At 37.7% G+C, this 21,730-nt stretch overlaps 1 non-coding gene across 1 annotated transcript; it reads right to left on the bottom strand.

The window, feature by feature from the left end:
• Positions 1-19,133: 19,133 nt before the first annotated feature.
• Positions 19,134-19,207, bottom strand: Trnar-ucu (transfer RNA arginine (anticodon UCU)). The gene has a single exon. It is a non-coding gene; the product is annotated as a tRNA-Arg (tRNA).
• Between the last annotated feature and the right edge of the window lie 2,523 nt (positions 19,208-21,730).

Here is a 21,730-nt window from a genome sequence, read left to right as displayed (position 1 = left end):
CTGCACTGTTATACTGAATTGTTTAAAATTTATTAATCTCAATAATTTGGAAAAAGAAATTCTATAAAAAGGAGAATAAAGGAAAGAACATAATACATAAAATTGACAAATTTGAGGACACACCAAGGGTACATAACAAGGAGTGTCATATATCAGTGCTTTCAAAAGACAAATTAATTTGAAATAAATGTAGTTAATGTGAGATGTAGTAATCATTTTTAAATTATATATAATGGTAGTATACATGTATATGTACAAAATGCATCTCATATAATTATGAGTATACATTGCAAAAAATTAACTCTACAGTATTTATTTAATTTTTCTGACAACACTGTAAATACCTACATCTAGGTTTATGTATTACCAAATGTTCAGGATACATTTTGTACTTCATAAAGTACAAAGAACATAATGCCATCATTTATCTTTAATTTTTAAATATTTTTAAATTATATATGATAACAGAATGCATTACAATTCTTACTACACATATACAGCACAATTTTTCATTTCTCTGGTTTTATACAAATTATATTTACATGAATTCACTTCTTCATACATATACTTTATATAACAATATACATCATATTCCACCATCATTTTTAACCCCATGATCCCTCCCCTCACCTCCCAACCCCCAAAAGGTCATTTTGATACACAATGATATATGCTATAAACTTATAGAAAAGAGTATATACCTTATAATAATATGAAGAGATAAGGTTTTGTAACTAATACATAGAATAATAATAATAATAATAATAATAATAAAAAACTTGCCATTTAGACATTAATAAATTATACACCTAGCACTATTGACATCTTTTCCAAAAAAATTGACATCTTTTCCAAAAAAAGGGGGAGTTATTTGTGGGGGAAAATGGTATTCTATGCTTTCTTAATATCAAGAATAAATTATTTTCAGAAGTAATATATATTTCAATATAAAAATAAAATAGAACCAGGTTCCATGGCACACACCTCTAATCCCAATGGATTGTGAGGCTAAGGCAAGATAATCCTGAGTTTAAAGCCAGCCTCAGAATCATAGCAAGGCCCTAAGCTACTATGTGTGACCCAGTCTCTGTGTGCCTCTGATTTAAATTTCCAGTAAGAAACAACAACAACAAAAAGAATACAATGTATTGATGAGGACACAGAACAAATTATCATGAACTAAAGATGGAGTAGAAATTGCTGTTATTTCATCATGAAAACTGTATATATATATATATTTCTCACCAAGTAGCTTAGACCTGTAGAAATTATAGTATGTGTGTACAACGACAGTGTACAAGTATGTGATAGCATAAGACTAGAGCTATACTTGTCAATACAGTAGAAATGTGCAGCCTAGGAGGAAAGAGGAGGTGATTCAGAAAAATAAAAATAATAAAGTTTGAGAAAAAATGGTTCTGGAGCCCAGAAAGATTTTTGGTTTAATTAGAGTACAAAATACCACATAAGTATTATACTGAAGTTACATCTGTTAAATACATCACATGTATAATGGATTTCAAGGAAAACATGTGGAACTTATCACAAACAAAATAAAAATGTACAAAAGCACATAAAATAGCATGTGTGTAAATAAAACTAATCATTACAAAGACAACTATTTTAACTCAATTTAATATATAATATTTTCCTGTCAAAATTTTAGCATGTTTTTCTTTAAATACAAGGAGAGAGCTGGACCTGTTGGTGCACAATTGTAATCCCAGTACCTTGGGAGGTGTATTGTGAGCTCAAAGCCAGCATCAGCAAAAGTGAGGCCCTAAGCAATTCAGTGAGATACCGTGTCTAAATGTCATACAAAATATGTTTGGGGCTGTGGCTCAATTCCCCTGAGTTTAATTCCAAGTACCAAATAAAAGAAAAGAAAGAAGGGACCAAAAAATTATCTTAGAAATAAAATATATGTAAAATACCCCAAAACCTTTAATAAAAAAAACAACAACAAATAATATAGTTATTGTTATGAGACACATTTAATGTATATTATGAAACTATATTGCAATAATACAGACCAATATATCATAATATAAAACAAATCTGAAACCATATGTAGATCAATAGTATTGTTAAGAGCAATAGAAAGGTATATGTAAAACCGACCATATGAAAAATAACATTAGACGTGAATGAATGAATCTATCCAACCTAAAGTTAGAATTGGGACATAGAGGCAAAGAATGTGCAAGATAGTCAGTTCCAAACTTAGCAACACTATAAAAAGCAAATATTAACAGGGAATGATGTTGAAAATAAAGCAGAATATTAAATGAGACACTGTCCCTCCATCTATAGATAAATTTAAGGAAAAAACTACTGTGAGTATCTCTTTGGCAAAATCATGAATGAGTAGAGAGATTTAGATACACTGGATATTAGTCCAGTCTTAAGTAATGTACCACATTTGGGACAAAATTCCCAATTACCATCATCACCTCTAGTGAACAGAAATGTGAGAGAGGTGCTGAGGATGTTGCTCAGTTTTTAGAGTGCTTGCCTTTATGCACAAGGCCCTGGGTTCAATCTCTAGCACCACAAAAAAAAAAAAAAAGAAAAGAAAAAAGAAGGAAATATGAAAGAAATGATACAAAAAATCGGTGATATCTAGGAGCCATAAAATTTTTCACAAGTGTTTCATTAGCTGTGACCAAGACACAAAAATACCCAAATATCAAAGCTGTCAATTTATCTCAAAAAAAATCTGCCAGCATATTTTCCCAATTGCTGTTGCTGACAGATGAAGTTCACTCTAGCTTGTATTATAGGTGACATAGGGAGGAATCCAGTAAACTACTCTAAGCCTGACTGAGATTTTAGCACTTCCTGAATCCTGCCCAACCCTGATACACTAGTAATAAGGCCAGTGCTGGGAGCCATTAGCCAAGTAGGTATGACAATTTCCTTGCCAGCGTACCCCATGTTGCTGACATGTTGCAGCGACATTGAATGTAGGTGACCTTGCTCAAGGACCAAGGCAGATTAGGGTGTTCCCGGTTTTATGATAATCGTGTTTAGGGCGTTCCCAGTTTAGGTTCCAGGTTTAAGGTTTAAGATTATTCCTCCTGGGAATAGGGCGTATCCTGCTGCCTGAGTTCCCCTTGAGTTCTCACGGGATTCAGACAGTATATTTTGGAGATAGAAGCCCAGTGGAGGTGAATTTGGGCAGAGAACGTGGATTTGGGCAGAGAACGTGGATTTCCCCAGAACGTGATTGTAGACGGCTGGTGTGAGTTTGGGAATAAAGAGTTGCTGTTTGAATCTACAAGCTGTGTGGTGGCTCCTGATTGTGTGCCCAGCCAGACTGCGGCATCTGTGCCCAGCCAGACTGCGGCATTTGGTGGTCCGTGCGGGGACGTCTAAAGCTTGGAGGTAAGTGAAATTGCTCGCCCCTGAGGAAGAGCGAAAGAATGGGTGACCAATTCAAAAAACAATGTGTTATTGTTTTGATTTATCTTGTTTTTGTTTCAAGCTGCCTATCCCTAGAAATTTCTCAGGCAAACTGGAAAAAATGGTTGACTAAAGGTTTGAAGTTTGTTGGCCCTGAGGAAGAGAAAATTGATACAATGATTTTTTATTCCGCTTTTGTTTCATTCAGTTTCGGCTTTGTTTTGTGCTATCTTATTGGGTTGCGTTATCTTTATAGTAGATTAGAAATAAGTAAAAAACAAACCGAAAAGATGTTAAGTAATTTTTTGATGTTTAAAGATTCTGTATTTAATTTATTTTCTGATAGTCAGTATGTAGTTAATGCTATAGTATCTCTTGAAGATGCTGGTAGGATTTCCCCTTCTTCTACTGTTTTCTCTTTGTTTTCCACTATACAAAGTCTAATCTGGGACAGAAAAGATCCATTCTTCATAGGACATATTAGGGCACATACAGGATTGCCTGGAGCCCTTAGTTTAGGCAATGATTTAGCAGATAAAACTACACATGACATACATATTTTCTCTACATTTGAAGAAGCTACAAATTTTCATAAAAGGTTTCATGTTAATGCTAATACTTTACAAAAGCGTTTTAAAATAACTAAGGAACAAGCCAGACATATAATAAAACAATGTCAAAATTGTGTGACATTTTTACCACAAGTTAATCTTGGAGTCAATCCTAGAGGACTGATACCTAACCATATTTGGCAGATGGACGTCACACACTTGCCAGAATTTGGAAAATTAAAATATTTACACGTTACAGTCGATACTTCTTCTGGATTTTTGATGGGCTCCCTTCATGCCGGAGAAAAAACTAAAGATGTTATAGCTCATTGCTTACAAAATTTTGCCACTGTGGGCGTTCCTAAACAGTTAAAAACTGATAATGGTCCTGGCTATACCTCTACCTCTTTTAAACAATTTTGCTCATCATTTGGTATTACTCATATAACAGGAATCCCATACAATCCACAGGGACAAGGCATAGTTGAAAGAGCTCATCAAACTATTAAAACATACTTATTAAAGCAAAAAGAGGGAATTGGAAAGGGGTATATATCCCCCAAAGATAAACTTAAAATAACGCTTTTTACTCTAAACTTTTTAAATTTGGATTCATCAGGACTTAGTGCTGCGGAAAGGCATATGTATCCAAAAAATGTACATAAGCCTAAATTACTTTGGAAAGATATTCTAACAGGACAATGGAAAGGTCCTGACCCAGTGATTGTCTGGAGTCGGGGGTCTGTTTGTGTTTTTCCACAGGGAGAACAGCAGCCCATTTGGATTCCAGAGAGATTAACTAAAACAGTCTCTACAGATCGAAAAGAAGATGATTTGACTCAAATCCATAACAGCTGATATCCAGAACTCCAGCTTGGCCATTCTTACATCTGCGACAGTGATTAACCAGGATGCTTTTTTCAATAGCTATTTTATTATTGCATTTTTCCACATCATAAGGTTCTATTTTTATTTTTTGAGCTCATACAAACCTAGGTTAATGTTTTTCTGATCAGTTTTATTTTTTGACTGGAGTTTTTAAACATTGCAATGGAGATTACACCCAGGTAAAGCTACAAGGCCTTTACTATTTTCTTATGTGTTGTACGTTTGTGTACACTCTTGTGTTTTGTGTTGTATGTCTGTATGTGCGTATGTCCATATTTCTTATATGAGGAGCGCTCATGAAAAAATGGATCCGAATTATTATTATTTTTATTCACATGATTTAAATGGTTTAATTTAAATTAGGTAAACAGCTGTTAAAGATTGTTTTTAAAGGAGGTTAACAGATCTGTTTGTTTACTAATTTAAATTAGGTAAACAGCTGTTAAGGATTGTTTTTAAAGTAGGTTAACAGATCTGTTTGTTTACTTTCACCTTTCCTTTTCATTATATTTAATAATTCTTTTCAGGATAATGTCTCTTTAGCATCATTGCCAGAATTCCTATCTCCATCCCAGTGCCGGTGAAGAACTCAACAAGTAATGCTCAATCAAAGAGTCAACTTACTTTGGGAGGAAATGGATTTTGGGAGGAAATGGACATATTGATAGATTCCTCTGCTTTGAACTGCTTGCAGAACTTGCCTGGACTATGTAACTATCGTTTGGTGCAGCGAATTGTGGTAATGCTGGCATATCTTTGCTGATGGTGTCACTAGTGATGCAATTTTTATTTCCTTGCCAGCGCACCCCATGTTAATTGTGGTAGTGCTGACATATCTTTGCTGATGGTGTCACCAGTGATGCAATTTTTTTCCCAAGGAGCCGTCAATTGGCTTGGTGTCGTGGCATTTCTGTATCCTCCTCCCTTCTGCTAGTGATGGTCTGAAATTTGGGGGCCAATGGCTTATGCTGGACCGGTAGTCAGTGACGGGTATGATCCAATTGCAGTGGTATCAACCTAAGACAGGAGGCTGACGCCTAAAGGTCAGTTTTCCGATGACGGGTAAGAACCATATGTTGAATTGGACAACCTACCAGGCACGGTCCATAAGCCACATTAACCTCACTCCCCCACTGGCACCAAGGCCAAATTTGGGGGCCAACCTCACCCCCCCACTGGTGCATAGACCTATCCACAAGTATGGCTGTATGCTGGACCGGTAGTCAGTGACGGGTATGATTCAATTGCAGTGGTATCAACCTAAGACAGGAGGCTGACGCCTAAAGGTCAGTTTTCCGATGATGGGTAAGAACCATATGTTGAATTGGACAACCTACCAGGCACGGTCCTTAAGCCACATTGCTTGTTGTTTAATTAATCAGAAGGGGGGAGTTGCTGGGAGCCATTAGCCAAGTAGGTATGACAATTTCCTTGCCAGCGTACCCCATGTTGCTGACATGTTGCAGCGACATTGAATGTAGGTGACCTTGCTCAAGGACCAAGGCAGATTAGGGTGTTCCCGGTTTTATGATAATCGTGTTTAGGGCGTTCCCAGTTTAGGTTCCAGGTTTAAGGTTTAAGATTATTCCTCCTGGGAATAGGGCGTATCCTGCTGCCTGAGTTCCCCTTGAGTTCTCACGGGATTCAGACAGTATATTTTGGAGATAGAAGCCCAGTGGAGGTGAATTTGGGCAGAGAACGTGGATTTGGGCAGAGAACGTGGATTTCCCCAGAACGTGATTGTAGACGGCTGGTGTGAGTTCGGGAATAAAGAGTTGCTGTTTGAATCTACAAGCTGTGTGGTGGCTCCTGATTGTGTGCCCAGCCAGACTGCGGCAGCCAGAACTACCAATTCCTCCTAGAAAAAGTTTTTTTTTTTTTTTGTGGGTGTGTGTATGTGTGTATTGAATGTTTCACATTTAACATATTTTGTTTATGTTACTATGTCCTGGATACACTAGTAATAATGCCAGAACTACCAATTGCTCCTAGAAAGTTTTTTTTTGTGTGTGTGTGTGTATGTGGATGTGTGTGTCAATGTGTGTACTGAATATCTCAACTTTAACATATTTTATTTACCTTACTGAGTCCTGAAGTTCCAAACTCTAGAACAAAAGGTGATTGAGCTAATGTAAATCTCTGTAGATTTCAAACAAATGAATTTACATCCTTTTCCCAGCACTTTTATGAACTATGATACCAAACAGCTGTTCAGAAAGGAGCTTAAAAAACAATGATCCCTGTTTATTCCAACAAATCTTTACAGAATAGTCCTACATTGGCTACTTCATATGAACTTTCCTCAGGGATAAAATGCATCAGTCAAAGAGATTTTCTGTAGCCTGGGCAGTGTTGTTGAAAAGGTTATTATAATAATCTAAAAGAGCTAGGTGTGGTGGCAAATATACTAGAGGCTGGAGAGGCAAGTCAGGAGGATTGTGATTTGAAAGACAGCCTTAACAACATAGAAAGGCTATAAGCAACTTATTGAGATATTAGTGATATATCACCTGTCTCAAAAAAAAAAAAAAAAAAAAGGACTGGAGACATAACTCAGTGGTAAACACCCATGGAGTTCAATTTCTAGCACCAAACCACACCAAACGAAACAAATATCTGAAAGATAGTAGGGACTCCAGAGTATAGATGTATATGCATAGATAAAAATTTTGGTTACAATATAAAGTTAATAAAGATACTTTTGAAAAAAATTTCATGGTTCTTTTTTTAAAGAGAGAGAGAGAGAGAGAGAGAGAGAGAGAGAGAGAGAATTTTAATATTTACTTATTCATTTTATTTTTCGGCAGACACAACATCTTTATTTGTACGTGGTGCTGAGGATAAAACCCAGTGCCACACGAATGCCAGGCAAGTGCACTACTGCTTGAGCCACATTCCCAGCCCCTATAATTGTTCTTAAGAGCTCAAAATAAAAATGCCATATAATCCACTAATAATAATTTTTTTGAAGCAGGGTATCATTGTGAATGTCTGTACTCTCAGTGGCTTGGGAGGATGAAACAGGAGGAACTTAAATGCAAGACCAGCCTCAGAAACTTAGCAATGGCTTAAGTGACTCAGTGATATCCTGTCTTATTAAAAAAAAATAGGGATGTAACACAGTGGTAAAGTGCCTAAATAAGTAAAAATAAATAACAATAACAATTCTTGGTTTAAAAAATGCCCTATAACCCAGTAATTATAATTCTGGATAAATATCTAAAGAAATTGGAACACTTTTGTTAAAGATATTACTTCACTTCCATTTTTATTGTAGGTTTATTCACAGTATCTAATAAAAGGAATCAAATGACGTGCCTTTTAGATGCAAGGTATTGATGAAAAGGTTTCTTCCAGCTGCAGATCATCCATCTACTTGCCTTAAAGGCTGCATACTTATAATTCAAACTGCTCCCGAAAAGGCAAGACTCAGATATGGATTCTTCTGAGTACTCCAAGAAATTTTGGTACCTCCGGAAAAATTCTGTAAGACTTTTCCAAAATTAAGGAATACATAAATTTTGGAGTTTGGGATGTGGACAACATACAGTAAATTCTCCAAGGGAGAATCTTAATTCAGACACTGTGATAAGGTGTCTGGTCTGGGGAAGAAAGAGGAAGTACAATCAGAGTTTGAGATAAAACTAGACTTTGCTTCACTGATTTCTAGGTTATTGATTTAATCCAAACAGATATTGGAAAAGGGTTAAAGCTACTAATTAAAATTTATGTAAAACAGGTATTTAAAAAGTACCAGGAAAGAGCTGAAGGTGTGGCTCAGTGGTACAGTGCTTGCCTAGCATATATGAGGCCGTGAGCTTAATTCTCAGCGCCCCATATAAAAAAATTAAATATAAATAAATATTTAAAAAAACACCAGGTAAGGATTTAGGGTTGTTGCTCAGTAGTAGAGTACTTGGATAGTATGCATGAGGCAGTCTGTTTGATACTGGACCCACATTAATAACAACAATAATAATAATAATAAATATATTTTGTTCATCCACAACTAAGAAAAAAATTATTTTAAACAAGAACAACAGTGCTATGGCCTGTAACCTTCTAATTATCTGAGTTCTAATTAAGCCCTTGCAATTCAACTTTCTTGTTATTTAAATTAAAGTCCATTTCCACTTTTATTTCCTGCCATACCAGGTCTAAGGAGTTTGCTTGAATATTAGGAATCCTTCTAAATGTCACTTTAATAAAGTCGTTTTACATATTTAAAAACTCAGTTGAAAGCAAACTTGGTGGCACAGGCCATAACCCCTGTGGCACAGAAGAATTATACATGGATATCATGAGTTCAAAGCTACCATCAGCAAAAACAAGGCACTAAGCAACTAAGTGAGACCCTCTCTCTAAATAAATACAAAAAAAGGACTGGGGATGTATCTCAGTGCCCCTGAGTTAAATACCTGGTACAAAAAAAGAAGAAAAATGAAAAAAAAATTCACTTGAGGACAAATACATTAAACAAACAAACAAACAAACAAAAAACACCTTAATTTTGGACAAATTAACTACACTATTGTGAGGATGGCCTTAGGCCTGGCTTAAAAAAAACTCCATTTTAAAAACTTCAGTTTGAAACATGCAGTCCCACCAGGCATGCCTAAAGAAGCCCTGAAGAATTGCCTTCAGACATAAACAAATCACTTCCCCTCACCATAAACAGAGTGAGGCCTCTGGCAGGTTGTCCTCACCTAATAAGAGGGAAGGGTGAGAAGACCAAGGTGCAGACCATCAGACCAGATGTTTCTGGCCCTAGATAAATGATGTCATGGAAAAATCTGGTGGTAACTAACAAGGATTGAAAAAAGGGTAAAAAAGCTGCAAAATTTAGTATAAAGAGTAGAGCAAATGAACAGATGTTCAGCCAGCTCAATAAAAAATGCACTTGAGCTGGGGAGGCTGATGAGGACTTGGAATGACATCTCATCACTTCTCACCATTTGTATTTTCCTCGCCACTCTTAAACTCTACAGCCACACCTTAGTGAGAGGGGGGAAGGTAAAAGACTATATGATGTTCTTCTCATGTGATGAAAACTTAATTTCAGTGGGGAGAAACCCAATGGGGAAAATAAAACCAAGAGGCAAGATCTCCCACACACCCAAAATATATACTTTTATGAATAAAAATTTTATCAAAATTACTTTAAAATTTCATTTAACTTTTGTGCTGTCTGGTCTTATGAGAAAGCAAATTTTATTTTAAACTTCTAAGCAATGTCCTAAGGCATTAATATTTTCCCAGAGGGAAAAACAATATTATGCATTAGTATAATTTAAAAATGTCTAGTATTCATAATAAAAATTAAGAAGGACAGCTTAAATCAATTTAATAACTTAAACCACTATATCCAAAATATTATTATTTTTGAAAATATAAATTGACTAATAAATAAATGTATTTTTCAAGCTTCATCCTAAAATTCACTCTTGACGTCTCAGGGATATCTATGTTCACCACAGCTATATTATATGTTTGAGATTCATAAATACCCTAACCTCAGCAAGGTGAAAAAAATGAACAACTCAGTTCTGTGTCATAGGTTATGGAATAAACATACCAAACAACATTCTCTTAGGGCCAAAGAACTGGAGAGACTCTGCACTTTGAGAGAGAAGCCATCTACAACTCAGAAGTGTACAAAAGTGGAAACTGTTTCTCACAGGTTTCTGGGCATGGGTCCATATTCATTTTAGATAGCATACTTTAACCAAAAGAGGTTGATATCACTGGAGAGAAGACTCTAGGTAATCAGATCATCAGTAACCCAGAAACTAGAGTCTAAAAATTTAAAAAAATTATTTTGCAGTTTTGTCTTTAGCCTAATGCAGGGTTGTTATTTCAATTTTTCTTCTTTAGTATGGGGTACTCTGAGAATATCATCAAACATTAAAGGCATAGAAGTCTATACATATTTCCATATAATTCAATAAAGCCTGTCAAGAGATTAAAGTTTAAATTTAAATTAATAAAAATTTAACCAGTACCTATAAGGCACATTATGTTTTTCACATAACTTCTGTTCCACATATGATTGAATCCTGGCATTTGGCCCATGTTTAGTGAATTAGATATCTATCACTGAATAAGAAGAAACCATATAAAAATTATTGTCTCAAGTGTGGGCTTATCATCAATTAAGCCTGGGTTCATATGGGATCTTTTTACTGCATTAGGTGATAGTTGGTAAGGTTACTGAACTTCAGAGGGAGATATGGTTGCCAAAAAAAGCACCCTTCTTCTCAGAATCAAATAAATTAAGGTGGGCTCATTCCCATGGAGGTGACAGTGTTATGAAAGTAAAAACAAAGTATTCAAAGTGTTTCCTGACTAATACACTTTCATAGTCACAGATTTACATAAGTCACTCACAAAAAATAAGAGCTCAGATCCAAAATTTGTGAAATATACTCTGCACTTTGGCTTCAAGAGGAGTAAAAACACATTGTCAACTTTATGTATACAGATAGGGCTAAAGAATTGCTAATATGTTGACACTCGGTATCATTCTGTTTTTTTGTAATGGATGAGGTTTACATAGCTGTTCAGTGTGAAAGAATATTTGAAAGGTCTCCTGAATATTAAGCAACTTTACTGGAATTCAGGATCAATTCTCTGTGACCCCAAAGCCACAACTCACATCCTCTAGACTACATGAATTATCAATCTTTCATTATTGTCTTAGAAGTTAGATAGTGGCACAATAAAGCAGAATATTTTTTTTGTACCAAGGACCGGACTCAGAACACTTTATCATAAATCACATCTCCAGCCCATTTGTTTTTAAAGACAAGCCAAGTTCTTACTAAGATGCTTAAGGCCCCACTGAGTTGCTGAGTCTAGCCTTGAACTTAAAATCCTTCTTCCTCAGCCTCTTAAGTCACTGAAATTGCAGACATACATTACAATATTGGCTCTTGTTTCCTGGTTTATGAATAGGCAAAATTGAAATGATAAGCAGAGAAGCAGCTGTTATAATCACCCCTTTATTCTGGCTTAATTCCTAAGGTTTAAATATTGAAACCCATATTTCAATGTATACTGAAGGTAACATTATCTATTATAGTCAACAGTCTGTTGATCTCCATCTTATCCAGACAATTATTTACTGCCTAAACTTGATTTAATTTGAAAATGTTACTCAATATGTTTGAACTTCTGGTTTTTCTTCTGGCATTATTAGGATACTAGGTTCAAACCATACAGCCTATGGAAAATTATGGTGTGCTTATAGCTAAAGAGAAGACTATATGATAAATAAAATTTTAAACTCATGAGGATGAGTTATTTTCTTTATTTTTATGTAACCTTGGTGAATAAGATACAGAGTACACAACCAAACCTTAAATCTTTTAAAGCAGGCTCTAACTCTAGTTAATAAAGAAAAATATCAAATACAAAAAGTTGTGTTGCAAAATCACATAGCAGTTGGTTTGTTATCAGAAGCACAGGAATGGGTTTCTGCCATATAATAATATCAGTATGACTTCAATATATATGATATCTTTAGATGCAGCCACACAGCAGTTGATCAATGAGAAGTTGCAAGAATGATGAGCTTGTTTAGATACCATCTGGAGATGGCTTTTAGTAATCCTAGACAGGGGGATTGTGTTCTAGTCATATCACAATACAGCATATTTTTGAGGCCTGTGGATGCAGAGCTCTTACCTCCTTGCTAATAGATCTTTGCAGAAGACTTCAGGTGTGTAGATTTTTTGATGATGAAACCTATAAGAGTGGATCATTGGAAAGGCCAAACATGGCTATAGCTACTCTGTTGTTGATGCTTCCAAAAGATTATTGTTATTATGATGATGATGATTATTATAAGTATTATTATCATTTATTTAAGTAATGAATACCTTGATTAAGTGTATACATTAATTGTCATAAACATTTTTTTCTGAGCATGTCTTCACTATGTAAAATATTGATCATGCACCTTTGTTTTCTGGCCTATATATGAAAGGGCCTATGGAATGATGCAGGATTCTGAGGGCTGAATGCTCCGGGCTACCTGGAGCTATTGTTACCTCTGCATAAGCATGACTACACTGCCAACTTTTTCTCACATCTCTCAATTGCTAGAGACCAAAATTTTACATCCTGGGTCTCAACATCCACACAGCAACTCGCATAGTCTTTAGGATATTTGCAGGTGAGAGATATCTCAGTCCTGATAGATTAATGGAGATTTTTAGGGGTGTAGTGGCAACTATGGACACGAAGAAGCATACAACACTTTGTTGCCTCAGTCCAATTACAGTGAACTCCTGTGGAGAGCTGTGACATAGTGGGATTAGTTCCTTGTAAACAGAAATAAGGATTCTGACTGCACTGTGCACAAACATGAACCTTGGAAGTTGAACTATCAATGAACTGCTGAAGCCCAGGCCTCAGCCCCTGGCCAAAGAAAAAAGTGGCAGCAGTGGCATAGATGATTTGGAGAAGTAGTCAAATGAGTCATGTGCAGCTGCTGTGGCCATGGGATGAATGGTTTCTATAGATCTGACAGCAAAAACTGATGCAAGTGTATGAGAGACTACCAGAATGAGAAATTGCAAAATAATCAAGAAGTATAGGAATCCAAAGTATATCCAGTAGAGTAAGATCTCTGTATTTTGAAAATACCCATCAACCTTCTCCATTGTGATGATTGAGTCTGGGGAGAAGAAGAAGGATAAAGGCCTTCAAGTCCAGTCAATGGATGATGCATAAAATGAAACAACAGCAGCCAATGGCTCCAGTGAACAACTGGCATGGCCAGCCCAGGTATCCAAGTTTACCCCATTTTACCTGTTAAGCAGAACTGGTGGACTTTTAAAAATAATTTACCCAGGTGGCAAGAGAGCAAGATTATTATTTTTTGTCTGTAAGAATTAGAGATAAACAGCGTTCTGTGTTGCACCTTAAGAATGGAGAGGTTAGCATTGCTCCTTACAGTTGAAGTTGTAAAATGCTCAATGCCATGAGGCATTTAAGGACAAAAAAAGACCAAGTATGTTAGTACCTGGCCAGGCTTCCAGAGGGCTGTATTTTTAGCAAGTAACCAAGGTCATAAACACTCATATTCAATCTATGTACTCAAGGTCAAAAACATTTGTTTGTGAGCATGCTCTTACATCAGTAAAATGTTGTTGATATGCCTTCTTTGTCTGACCTGCATAAAAAAAAAACATTCTATTTAATAATTTGGGGGGCTGAGGGATAGAAGCTAGAGTTTGGTTATGGGCTATTGCTGCCTTCAAAAGTAGCATGCCTACCATCCCAAAAGTTCCTCACATCTTCATTCAACTGCTTGAGCCCCAAACCTTGCTTTTTTGATATAAGCCCCTGCACAACAGCCACAGATGTGAAATCATTTTTAATTTGAGACTATCACAAATCCTCTGCTTTATGTAAGGAGTATTGTGTTGTTTTGTAGACATACTCTCAGATAAAATTCATACAGTGGAGATTTAGTATATTATTTATTTTAGATTACACATATGGCCTTAATGTTGTCTCACCCTCACTTTTTTAATGTAGTGTTTCATATTCTCCATTTACAAAACTTTTGTGATACAGATACAGTCCTTTTGTTGCAGTTTCCATAGCATCCTGCATTTTCATCATGACTGAAATGAAATATGGCTGTTTTCAAATTTCTCCTGATAAGAAATTTTAAAAATATTGCTTGTTCTTGATTTTTCAATTCAATTTTCAGCAATTTCCCAAGTTTATTTTAAATCCTTGCTATTAGCTTTAGATGTTTTTCTCAAACATATTATCCCCATTGAATAAAAAGTTCATCAGATGTAAAAATTTTGGTTTTCTTTTTTTTTATTCTTTCTTTTCTTTTTTTAAGGGGAGAGGAATGAATACTTAACCCAGGGTAGTTCTCCTAAACCCCTATATCATCAGGCTTTTTAAATTGTATTTTATTTTATTTTTAGTTTTCACACAAATTCTTAGTTTCTTAGGGCCCTCTCATATTATTTAGGCTGAATTTGATATCGTGATTCTTCTGCTTAAGTCTCCCAAATTATTAAGATTGCTGACATGAGCTACATATGTGTGTAACCCCCCTCCCCTTTTTTAATAAATGTCACTACTTAAAAATGTCAGTACTTAAAAATAATGATGAATCATGGCTTCTTAAAGGAAGTAAGTTTTGCCTTTGGGTTAGGCATATTTGATCTTGATATGTACTTAAAAATTGTGGGCACACAACAAAGCATCTTTGTAAGATACTGTTTCAAAATTAAAAAAAGAAAAGAAAAAAATTGAGGATATAGCTCAGGAATATTAATTCTCTCAGTTTAACCACCAGCACTACACTCATATAAACACACACACTCACACACACACACAGTACTTGTGGGATTTTTAAAATATTTTTTGACACTGAACAGCTGTATTAACCTCATCTATTACAAAAGGCAGAATTAGTGACATAATATCATGGGTCCTTTAGCCTTATCTATGTACAGAAATTTGGTAATGCGATTTTACTCCTACTCTAGCCAAATGCAGAATGCATTCTACAAACTTTGGGTCAGGGCTCTTCTTCTTTTTTTTATGGCTTTTATAAAGTTGTGGCTATGAAAGAGTACTAGTAAGGTACCTAGTCAGGAAATATTTTTTAATGTTTTTGCTTTTGCTTTTAGAACACTGTCTCCTCAATGAGAACAAGCTCACCTTAATTTATTAGATTCTGAGATATCATGTGAAGAAGATTCAGGGTGCTTTTTTTTTGGCAGCCAGATCACCCTCTGAAGTTCAGTAATCTTAACAGCTAAACATATGCAGCAAAAATATTGCAGATGAATGCAGTTCAATCCAAATGTGAACTAGTAAGTTTTAGAGTGACTTCTTATACAGTTATAGACAACAATATACCCACTGGAGGGAAAATGTCAGGTTTTAATCATATGTGGTACAGTGAATATCTGGAAAACAGCAGATATCTTATAAGCAGTATTTTAATTTCTTTTATTTAAGTTCATATTCCCAGCCCTGATCCTTAGTCTTTTAACAATGAAAATGGACCAGCTTGCCTTTTGGACTTGATTCTGGGCCCACTCGGCTTAGGTTTGAGTCAGTGCCTGAAGACTTGTCCAATCAGTCTCTTAGGTGCCATTCTTTTAATCATTTTGTAGGCTTTCTGTCATGGATCAGGAGCCTAAATTTCTGTGCTAAGAAGAAGCTGAAAACAAATCACAGGGAGAACTCTGAAAACCCTGAAAGCAAGAAAATGATAAGTGTGCCTTGTTATCTTGAGACTGGATAAGTAGGTTGTTTGAAGCTGGCAAGAGTGGCAATGGCGGAAAATGAAAATTGTGGCTAGGGACTTGTTATGAGGGGGCAAAAATTGTGATATATGCAGTACAGGAGAGAAATAAAGAATTTCCATGCACTTCTGCCCCTTTTAATGCTTTATTCATTCAATTACTCAACATAATTTCACTCTATAGGTTCTTAATCAAGAAAACAACAATTCTTAATGCTAGGTACTGCAATAGACATAATCCATTCAGAGCTAACAATTATAAATTAATTCTAAGCACTGCAAAGCACACGTAATAATGACAGGCTAATTACAGACATTCCCTCTGCATGCTAAGTTCAAAAGTCTCAAGCCTTAGGCTTTATGTCCAGCATATGCACACTCACTCAGACCAGGGTGATCAGGACAAAAACCAAGGCAGGGCTTTCCTGGTGTGGAGCAGATGACTGGTTGAGGAGAGGATGATAGGGAGAAGTTGCAGCTCTCACCAGGGTCCAGACAAGGGCATAGAGTTGGAGAGTGGTGAGTATTATGCAGAGGATCAGAAAATGAAGACAACTAATGGGATGTCAGGTCCTCATCAGGCTCTCCATCTCAAGTGCATCTTTGTTTTGGCTGGCTGAATCCCTGTTCATTAGCTGTATTATTTACATAAAATTTTGGGCTTTTTGACCCCCCTTGCAATCTTCTTCAGCTACTACCACGCTTATCATTATCATTTACCCTGGGGTCAGAAACATCTTGTCTGGTGGTCTCCACCCTGATATTTTTTGCCTTTCTCTCTTATCAGGCTAGGAGATCCTGCCAGGGGCTTCATTCTATTTATCAGGTTGAGGGGAAATAACTTGTTTGAGGCCATACTGGAGTGCTCTGTATGTGTGTGCCTGGTGAGACTGCAGATTTGAAACTAGAATTTTAAAAATAGAGTTGTGTAGGCTCAGGCCTAAGGCCATCTTCACAGGACTCCTCAGAGGGTCTCTGTGGCAGATAAACCTCCATCCCCCACCCTTACTAGTCTAGTGAAGCTTAGATCCGCAGTTAAAAACCTGGGCATTTTGTTCCATAATTGTATGGTGTTTTCAGCTTGTCTCTAAAGCCCTTTGTGGGCATCCATGTGCCATGAGTCCAGCATGTTCCCACATTGTGTGGTGAAGACTGGAATAATTATCTGAAGAGAACCCCAACTTCATTTGTTGTTTCCATGCACAAGAGAGATTGAACTTTTAGAGCTTGTTATGGAGGGTTTTTTTTTTTTTTTGTGTGTGTGTTTTGTTTTCTTTTTGGTACCAGGAAATCAACCCAGGGGTGTTCAGCCACTGAATCACATCCCCAGCCCTTTTTAAATATTTTTATGTGGAGACAGGGTCCCTTTGAGTTTCTTAGGGCCTCATTAAGTTGCTGATGCTGGATTTTAACTCAATGCTCCTCATGACTCCTGAGCTTTTTTAATGTAGGGGAAGCAGTATCAGAAATTCAGAACAACAATATAAATTCCAGAACTTGAGCTGAACTCTTCCTAGGTCTGAGAATAAACCTCTAGTTTTCTAGCTCTCTGTTCACATATTCAAATCCAGGGTTCTTTTTTCATAGTGAATTAGTATAAAATAGAAGGGTTAGTAAAATTACAGTGTAATCAGGATAATGAACCTCATTCTAACACAGCTGGAGGCTAACTGGGAGATATGTTAATGAGCACCATTAAGGCCTATTTCAAATGTAAAAAAACCTTAATGCACACTTTTGGGAATACCTTCAACAAAGTCCTTTGTCCCGTGGTGAAGTTGCAAGAGGAAAGATGGGTCACGGAAAAGATGAAAATGAACCCATATGGTAGTCAGGATGCCTTTTCTAAAACATATTTTAAATATTTTTTTCCATGTCTGCTGAAAAACATCTGTAAACTTTTAAGATGGCACACAAAAATGAGTTTATCTGGTATCATTCCCCGTCCCACATGGTGGGAGTTCTATTTCGACTTGCTTAAATAAATAGATTTTATTCTTCAAAATTTGTGAGACAAGCACCCAGATGCAATTGGCAAAGTGAGAAATTTTGTTTCATCTTAAAACTCCACTTTCAACATTATCAATGACTATTTTCCCATATTCCATTTCATTTTTCTTCAAGAACTAGAGAGCATTTTTAAAAGATTTGATTTATCATCTGTGTAGGAATGGCAGAAAAGCTCCGTAAACTCAACAAGCAGGACTGTAGAGGCCTGTCACAGAAGAGAAGGGGGAAGGGGGAAGAAGAGAGAGGGAAGGGGGAAGAGGGGAGAGGGAGATGGGGAGAGGGAGAGGGAGAGGGTGTTGATATTTATGAGCTCAACGGGGGATGAGGAGGAGCAGGGGGGAGTGGGCTCTTACTTCTTTATTGGCTGAGAGTTCACGCCACTTTGGGATTTGGAGGTGTGCCATTGTGCCATTAAAAGTTCACGCTATTCAGTGTCATGGACCTGAGGTCCTGGAAGAAAAATGCTTCAGGCACCATCTTTTTTTAAGAGAGAGAGAGAGAGAGAGAGAGAGAGAGAGAGAGAGAGAGAAGAGAAGACAGAGAGAAAGAATTCTTTTATTTTATTTTAGTTTTCAGCGGACACAACATCTTGTTTGTAGGTGGTGCTGAGGGTGGAACCTGGGCCGCACGCATGCCAGGTGAGTGCTCTACCACTTGAGCCACATTCCCAGCCCATCCAGGCACCATCTTTACCAACAATCCAAGCTTTTTAAATATGAATAAAGCAGAATAAAATTAGGTGACATTAAAAAGAATCTCTTCTAATGAGGTAGTGTAGTTTATGTGTCCCAATAAAAGTCCTCAATTCATTTTGTTTTCATATGTAAGACCTTTTAATTAAAATGGCCCTGACCCATAGAAACATTCCAAACATTTCAGTAAACACCTTTCTCTGGTGTGGCAGGAAAATAAAAGTGGGACTAACTTGAATTCAAACGACATGAAAGATCAATCTCTCTCTTTCTTTCCTTTTTTTTGTTTTTTGTTTTTTGTGGTACTGGGAATTAAACCCAGGGCCTCATGCTTAGAAGGCAAGCACTCTACCAGCTGAGCTATATCCCCAGTCCCATATTTTGGGAGGCAAAACCAGGGATTGAAGTCATGGGCGCTTTACCACTGAGCCACATCCCTACCCTTATTTTGTTATTTTTACTTAGAGAAAGGGTTTCACTGAGTTGCTTAGCTTCTCACCATTGCTGAGACTGACTTCAAATTCAGGATCCTCCTATCTCAGCCTCTGAAGCAGCTGAGATTACAGGCATGCACCACCATGCATGGCCAACTTCCATCTCAAAAACTAAAGTACACAGCAAATTAGGTCACAGGCAGTCAACAAATAGGTACACTATGAAAAAAACTATTTTTTAGTTGTTGATAGACCTTTATTTACTTATATGTAGTGCTGAGAATTAAGCCAAGTGCCAGACAAGTTAGAGACTCAGAGAGGGTCGTTGTCTGGCCAGAGAAGGCCAATATTTATGAGGTGTCACTAAGTTTCAGAGAGGGCTGCTATCTGCTCAGAGAGCCAGGCATGGGTGAGTTCAAGGCATGGGCAGGCATTCCAAGCAGGTTCAGAATTTGCAGTAATTTATAGTAAAGCTGAAATTAACTTTTCATGGTTTTGTGGGGAGGTGCCCAATTTTAAGAAAAGATCAGGTTGGGCCTATCACTACCACTGAGCTCCAGCCCCAGCCCCCTGGTACATATATTTTTTTTATGGTGGATACTAGAGATTGAATTTAGGAACACTGGACTACTGAGACTCACTCTTGTAAGGTTAAAAGAAATTGAAGTTAAAGCATAAAAGTTAAAGGGTAAAAGACCAGGTGTTGTAAAGTTTCTAAGCTGCAAGTTCTGAGTTAAAATGTAAAGGATTAGGTATTGTTAGGTTTCTATGCTACCTGCAAAACCTGAAATTTCTGTAGCTGTTGAGACAATGCTTGGAACTGCCCAGTAAATATTTCCCCTGACTATTGGTTGTTTAATAAGGGCTCTGTGTGGTCGCACGTAGGCATTGCAGGGCCTGGACCAATCAGTTGAAATGTAACCCCCTCCTTAGGAATGACCTATCACTCCAGCCTGACCTGTTCCCGCCAATGAATGAACCAAACATGTTTAGGAGTTGTTATTCAATTTTCCCGTGCCTCATGATGATTTGTTCTGATGTATACAAAGCCCTCCACCCTCCCCAAAAAGTGTACTTAAGCAGTGCTCAGCCCCTGCTCGGGGCTCTGGCTGCTTTCCCTTCTTGAGTGGGCACGGAGCCCCAGCATGCTGGTTCAATAAATCCCCCTTCTGCCAATTGCATGAGTGGTCACTTGGTGGTCTCTTTCTCCGACGTTTCGCGGGACCCTTACATTTGGTGCATTGGCCGGGAAAAGTGCATTGCCGGACAAGGAGACCTCCAACGGACTCCTTTAGGGGGTAAGTAAGGCGCCTCTTCCTCTTCTTCTTCCTCCTTCTCTTCTCCTCCTTGTTCTCCTTCTTGTTTTTCCTTTGCGATCGCTTAGAGCTTTTTGGTTTTTGGCTCGATGGAGAGCGTAAGTTCTCAGAGCTTTTTGGTTTTTGGCTCGGTGGAGAGCGTAAGTTCTCAGAGATTTTTGGTTCAGGTTTGGTGTTTGGCTTGGATTGGTTGGTTGGGTTGGCAGCGTGGCCATCAATGGAGAGTGTAAATTCTCCCTGGCAGTGGTGACAGACGTGTCCTAATCCACAGGCCACTCCTCTTAAGGGACACCTTAGAGGATTCGGGGAGGGGGGAAAGTGCCCCCAGTTTGTAGAGGGACAAGAGTGCCCTCGTTTGTACTCTGCTGCCAACCCGTTTGGTTTCGCCGGCAATTCCTTTTCTCAGGTTAAATTCACTGCCTGTCTTTAATCTTTGCTTCTAAATTTGTGTTAAACGTTTACTGTGTGTCCATGTTTGTGTCACGTTTGTATTGTCCTGTCCCTGTCTTTGTTTGAGTAACTCCCAGTATGGGACAAAGCCATTCCACGCCTCTGTCCCTGACCCTTGATCATTGGGTGGATGTCCACTCAAGGGCCCAGAATCTTTCTTTTTCAGTGAAATGCCGGACCTGGCAGACACTCTGTACTTCAGAATGGCCCACCCTCGGAGTTGAATGGCCCCCATTCATCAAGAGATATTGTCTTTCAGCCGGGGCCACGTGGCCATCCAGACCAGCAGCCATATATTTTAACTTGGCTGGACCTCTGTGAATTTCCTCCCACATGGGTGAAGCCTTTCCTTGTCCCAACTCTTACTCCATTCCCTTCCCCCACGATCCTATCACTCAAACCTTCCGCTCCTCCCCCTCGCCCCTCCGTTCTCCCTGAGTCACAGGATTTAACTTTACTGGACTCTACCCCCCCCTCCTTATCCTCTACCCATGCTCCCAAACCCCCAACTCGTCCTAAGTGGCCCTCGCGCTGCTGACTCAGCCTCTCCACCGCTGAAGATAATCGGACCAGATACAAGCCCTCCTGGGGATTTCCCCACGGTGGAAGCAGCAGCCCCTCCCCCACCGGAGGAAACCGGGCCAGCTAAGGGAACTCACCGGCGGCGACTAATGAAAACCTGGATGCCCCTGTG

This window comes from Marmota flaviventris, unplaced genomic scaffold (assembly GCF_047511675.1).
Source record: "Marmota flaviventris isolate mMarFla1 unplaced genomic scaffold, mMarFla1.hap1 Scaffold_44, whole genome shotgun sequence".
NCBI lineage: Eukaryota > Metazoa > Chordata > Mammalia > Rodentia > Sciuridae > Marmota > Marmota flaviventris.
Note: the sequence above shows the minus strand (reverse complement) of the source record. Positions and strands in the feature narration are given on the sequence as shown.